The 6,601-nt window shown below is 35.6% G+C and overlaps 1 long non-coding RNA gene across 2 annotated transcripts; it reads right to left on the reverse strand.

The window, feature by feature from the left end:
• Positions 1 to 2,932: 2,932 nt before the first annotated feature.
• Positions 2,933 to 5,628, reverse strand: LOC128816536 (uncharacterized). Of its 2 annotated transcripts, none has more exons than XR_008439933.1 (3): positions 5,557 to 5,628; positions 4,129 to 4,191; positions 2,933 to 3,074 (listed from the first exon to the last, which is right to left on the reverse strand). It is a non-coding gene; the product is annotated as an uncharacterized LOC128816536 (long non-coding RNA). The 2 variants fall into 2 exon arrangements; XR_008439932.1 differs by lacking the exon at positions 2,933 to 3,074 and adding an exon at positions 3,226 to 3,415.
• Between the last annotated feature and the right edge of the window lie 973 nt (positions 5,629 to 6,601).

The raw sequence follows: 6,601 nt of genomic DNA on the forward strand, positions 1-6,601 counted from the left end.
ACGAAGTAAGTGGGAATTAGATATTTCCTTCTACAATGCAGTCCTTATTCACACTAAAACACCATGCATTTTCTAGGGATACTCCTGTAATTTTGGATAATGAGCTGTCTGGTATCCAGTTATGCATCTAGACACCATTAGTTTTGTATTTCAAATATACCATAGAGGTCACTTCTGTGGGAGCATATAGATTCTGCATCTTCCTTCTATCTCCCTTCAAAGCAAGAAAGCTGAAATACAGTTTCTTCCTCTACTGAATTGCTTTGCCAAAACCCACTGTGTTACAGAAATCTGAGGAGTCTACAGCATGATAAAAAGTTAAATAATTTCAAGAACTATAAATTTTTTGTAATCCTTTCGATTGCTAAAAACCTAGTTAAATGAGTCATGCTGTGTATGATAAATGGAGACTATGCTAAAGAGAACGTGTATATGTGGATGACATATATTTAAGTTGTTCTTTTCCTTTGTTTACTGAGTCTTTACATATGCCTTATTGCAGCAGAGTAACAAATAAGGGAAGATCATGGTAAGAGTTAAAGTATTCATATATTTAAACATCTTCAAATTAATTGGTGGGTTTGTTTCCATCTCGGAAGGGTGTTGTGTGTAATGTGCAAGGAGGTTTAAGGATTTTTTAATGGTTTTTTCCTGCCAAAGATGCCATGCCTTCAGTACATGCCATGTTATCAGTGACAGGAAGGATACATTGTGGAGGCTATGTTTTTCTTTCTTGTTGGCAGGTTTCCCAACGGCTTTGGGATTCTTCAGTTGTAAAAGCTGTTGCATCTATATAGCAAGAAAGGAGTAGCTCCAAAGTTATTCTAAAGACCAGATCAATATGGCTATTATTTAGGTCACACATAATGAGGCCCCACTATGCATGAAGGAAACAGAGAGCTGTGGCAGGGACTGTAACTTCCCACATGTGCTCCTGCCTGTTCCCCCAAGCCTTGCAGTGATGTCATGTGGTGGGGCTCTGTGTCACCGAGTGCAAACACAGGTGGGGGTTTCAGATATCTGTCCATTCACAGACTTGAGGTCTGTTCCTTTCAGAAAAGTTGCAGGCTGCAGTCATCCTGGATGAACTGTGTGTGCCATTTCTGCCTGCCTGAGTCTGCTGTGTAGATGCTTCTCCCAAATGAGTACATTCTCTAAGGAAGTGCCATCTATTTCTCTCTGTGATTTTTTCCCTACTCCATTGAAACACCATTAAGAAAGATCTCTTCTCTCTTTTGTTCAGCCCTATTCTTTTGAATAATGATATTTTACAATTCACTCACAATACACTGTGCAAACAAATACAGCAGGTCCATCACCTGGCACATCCCACAAAGACAGTATGTGATAAGGTCTTCATGTGTTGATTTTCATGCTTCTCTCATGTACATGCAGCTTTGGTGTAAAATCAGGTGTTACGGATTTTCATCATGCAACCTGTAATACAAGGAAACTCGTAGCCCAGAAAAAAAGACAGGAAATAAATGCTTAAAAGAAAGATGTAGGAATGGTCATTTCATCTGTGCTTGACTTAAGATAGCATATCCTAATTAACAATAATTAATTAATAATTCTTTTTCAATATAAAGTCATTGTCCAAATTTTAAAAGAGAAAATTCTTTGCTAAACTCAATGAAGATGGCTTAAAAAAGAAATTATTTCAATATTTGTCTTTTGAGTATTCCACTATTCTCTTTGCAATATTTTGGAGAGGGGCCGGAAAGAAAGAAGGCTTTATGCTATGTTAAAAATACTTGCTCAGCCAATTAGCATTCCTTTAAACTGAAATGAAAAAGAATGACTCTGCTTTACATCTTTTCTGAATAAAGAAAATATCCAGTCACTCTTTAATATTAAGCAAAACTAGCACCACCGTTTCCACAGTGGTTTTAAATGGACCGCAGCAGTTCATCACTGATTGCAGTAAGGTTACACTTAATAAGGATTAAAATAATTAATTTAAATTATTAAATTAACATTTAATAATTTATGTTCTTTGTAAGTCAGTAAAATCTGAAAATACTTAAAGAAGGATTGAGAACAACATCTCCTCTGGTCTGTGTTACTCCTGCTTTTGTAAGGTTCATAAACAAAAAGTCCATCTTTAGACCACCATTGATTTTTCACAGCATTTTATTTTTTATCTTCAGCACTCATTATATTGTATAAATCTCCTGTCTTCATCTCCTGCACTAAACCCCACTAACTACTTATAATTATGTACATCTTCCTACTTGTTTCTCAGGCAGTGACTGTAGTATGAGGTGGTCTGGGAAAATAAGTTGATTTTCTCTGATTCTTTTGATGTCTACTCTGATCTGCTTCAGAAACCCTTTTTGTACCTTTAATTTACATGTACACTGAACTTAAATAGTAATGTCAGGAGCTTATGAATTAAAGCAATATGCACATGAAATTTCATTTGTATAGCTCCACACAGGATTTTGTATATTCAGTATGTATTCAATTTAGTTGATGGGGAAGAAATCATCATCATGGTCTAAAAATATAGGATGTTCAACCTAGGGAAAAGATGAGTTTGACACTCTGAGTGAAACATCTGCTGTTGGGAATATGGGCAAGGTATACACACACACAGGGGTTATCACTCCATCCATCCATCCATCCATCCATCCATCCATCCATCCATCCATCCATCCATCCACTTCCTCTGATATGTATCCTATTATGTTTTGCCAAGATTATAGGTGGCTTGTGGAATTCATCTGCTGAGGTTCAATGTAATCAAGCCTTCATAGCCACTTCAGCAGGGAATAGTTAAGTAATACAGCAACACAACCCAGCTATGTTTTCTGATGCTTTTCCACCATTCTGGTTTTTTTCAGTATTAATATTGTCAAATACAATGAGATATAGGACATTCCTAAGATGAAGCAATGGGATTTTAAAATTTTTACTTATTTGTATAGATCAAAGCTGATTGTGGAATCGTAGTGATACTTTTTAGCATCATTCCTGTGAGTGTCTCATGAGGTACTCACTGCTTCTTACTGTTGAGCTCCTTCAGATTCTCGGGGTGTCCATCAGTTTTAGGATGGGACTTTTATAATGTCCTGAGGAAAACGTATTTTCATTAGATTATTGCTATTTTCAACTGAATGGCTTTGACATCACTGATTGACTACTAGGATGCTAAAGCATCTCAGAGAATTCAGTTGATGTGTTTGTGAGGTTTTGTAAGAATAAGATAAAAAGGAGGGGAAATGAAGAAAGAGTTAAGGTGTATTCTTAGGTTCTTAATTTCCTTAATCAATGAAAAATATTGCTTTGAATTATAATTCCTTCTCTGGCGCTTCATTTGAAAACTTGCTGCAATTGTTCTCCAATTTTTCTGATTTTCCATTTCATTACTGAGTTGAGTATAAGCTGCATTCATTGAACATTACTTGCTGCTCTGGAAGACAGAAGGATTTTGTCCATAAAATCCAGATAATACGCTTTGAAGTTGCTTTGAACTAACTTAAATTATCATTGCTACTTTGCAATTAAGAAAATTATATTAGACAGGGTTGTGATAAACATTTTTAAATTTGAGGAGTTTTTAAATAATGAAATCCAGTATCAGCCAAAGGGCATGTCTCTTACTGCTAGCTGTCAAGGGAATGAAAGCAGGCTCTATTTCTAATTAAGAGATCTCATTTAGATGAGTGAACAAAAGTGGGACAATTTCATTCTGGAGACTGTTGAATGTACAGAAGAATGGATGGTTAGTAAAGAGTTAGATACTCTGCATCAATGAGGTTTAGTTAAGCATTTCTTAAAATTCCCCCAAAAAATTAAGAATAATTTTTAGATATGTGTCTCCGCTAGCTTTTCTTATGTTTTGCTTTTTTTCCTAAAGCATTAGAGGAGCAACATTGAAAGTGAAAGATACCAACTCTTTAAAGGTCTGCTGGGTAGATGCTGACACAAGAATGTTGTTTCTTGATTGAAGTCCTGTTGGTTATTTAGGAAATACATAGCTTAAAATACCAAGATTATTGAATCTTAAGAGCTGATGAAGTAGAAAAATATTACTTCATCTTTACTTTTCCTGATATATGTTGCTTTTAGACCTTTCTTTCTCACAATTTAAAAATTAATGAAAGCACTGAGAAATCGACTTACTTTTTAGAGACAGGATTGTGATTCTCTAATTCATACTGGCGAGAATTTTCTTCAGCAAAAATGCTAAAAATGTATTCATCAGACAAAGGAATTATTTATTAGTCATTATAATGTTGTTAAGATGTGAAAAAAAGTAATTCATGGCATATTTCTACTCACAGAACTGCCCAGAGATAATCAACTAGCTCATTTCAAAAGTGTGGCAAAGCTGCGGACTGCTCTACCTATTTGTGTTTAGTTGATTAGTGTTATGTATCATGCTGGAACAACTCAGTATCATAGGAAATATGCAGTACAGTTTCAAAAAAATTTACCATATAAGAGTATTACTAAATTTTTACCAAATCAATCAAAAAGTATAATTTAGTAGAATTCATTACAACTGAATATTTCACCACAGATCTGTACTATGGGATTGGCAGATAGAATGCTTAGTCTTATGTGTTTTGCATGTACGATCCCTTACAAGACATTCATATTGCTTTTTTCAACTCTGTCAATTAGTAATTGTTGAACATGATGTTGGGTCTCAGTGGATCTTTCTTATCTTATTTATCAAATTGCCATACATGGATTTATTCAGATGAGATGGAGATACGCCTTATTTTTGTGGGTGAAATTTTAGAGTCAGATACTTCACAGTGCTCCTACACGCTTTAAAAGACTTTCAACCAGTGCAGATTCCCTGGAGAGCAGAAGGGGCTGAGCAAACATCTCAATTTGCTGGTCTTATTCCATCACATATTTTCTACACTGATACTGGTGCTCCTCACTGTTATTCAACTTTAAAATTAAGGTGTAGCTCAGGGATTTTAGGGATAGAGATTGAGCTCCAGTGAATATTGACTGCTATTGGCTGCAGCTTTACACTGTCTAAATTGTATGAATAATCATCACATTTTATTCTTTAACATTATCTTTGAAAACTACTCAGTTGTTTTTTAAATCTCTCTGGGGACATCACTATGCAATGGAGGCACCATTTCTTATCCTAAGACCAGCTCTGCAAATGCAATGCCATCATTGTGTTGCTGTCAAAATCAGAGCACATAGTATGTTAATGGGATAACTGCCTTTAATGCCTCTGGCTTCCAATTTGAAGGTAACAGAATTAGACCTAAATTAGGATTCTAACACAGAAGTTGGATTCTCAGTTCTCTTGTCTCTTGTATTACTTTCTCTTCTGCCCCTCATAAAAAGGACACAAACACAAACAATTCAACAGTTGCCAGTTTCATAAATGGTGTGAGGTACATAATTTCTAGCTCTGTGGAGGTTTAGAAAGGCATGAAATGGTGGAGGCAACTATTGAACCCATATGTCTATATGAGGCAGTTTCTAAGATTGCTCATGGTTTGGAGGGAAACACCTCTCTGGAAGATGATTCAGCCCATCTAAAATGTGAATTACCAGAATATCACATCTTACCACTAATTGCAGAGGAAACTAAGGAATATTCCTGATTTAAATGCCAGAGCCTAGGTGGAGCAAATTCAGATTGGAATGTCTAGCCCATGGAGGGAGAGGGAAGCTTATTCTGTGACTTTTACAACTATGGCATCACGTTTTGGAACAGTCTATCTTCATCACTCTTTCCTCCCTTTTATAGCTGTGATAATTTAAAATGAACTCTTTTTATAGCAGCAAGTAGAAGAGAATAAATTAATGAATTAATAGGAAAACTGTATTTGTTTTTACAAAATTCCAGCTCATATTAATTTGGTTTCAGATAGTTGGTGTTTCAGGGAAATATCCTTGAGTGATTATCAGTTTTTTCAGATGATACTGCTGTAAGGAATTTGCTTTTCACATTTAGAATCAGTAATATATGTGAATGCATGGCAGATGCAACAGGTCAGTTTTATGTATTCCTAGCACAAATTGCTAAAACTGTTTGACAATAGGTGGCTGTTTCTGATCAGTACCTTGCTTCTCTACCCATTTTCTGTAGATTCTGTAGATACTTTAGATTAAGACTTCTCTAGATCCTAGAGATGTTGAGAGGCATCCCATGGAACAGTGACGGTAACACTGGTAAATTAATATATGGCCATAGATCAACACAGAAGGAAATGTCTCCCCCTTTGGATTTACACATATAAAGAGTGGGGAAAATTCACTGTAATGACTCAAAAAAGATCCTTAGAAATCCAAAATTATTTTCTTTGTGAGAATGCTTCCTTACTCTTATCTGGTGTCTTGCAAGCCAGCTCTGATTTAAAAATTATGGGATTGTCTTTAAGAGTCACAGAGGACAAGCAAATAAATTTGATATTGGAACAATACTTTCTTTTTTAATCTTTGTGCTCTGCGCAATAAATGCATTTGTTCTCCATTGTGGCCAAAGTGGAGTGCCTTCAGATCTGTCTGTGTTCTGCCATGAAGAACTTCAGTGAGAAATGTATGGTGATTCCATAACTTTTGAGCACCAAGTTGGAAGTTAAGACAAGGTCCAACTTTCTGCAAATAACCC

Source organism: Vidua macroura, chromosome 1, assembly GCF_024509145.1.
Source record: "Vidua macroura isolate BioBank_ID:100142 chromosome 1, ASM2450914v1, whole genome shotgun sequence".
NCBI lineage: Eukaryota > Metazoa > Chordata > Aves > Passeriformes > Viduidae > Vidua > Vidua macroura.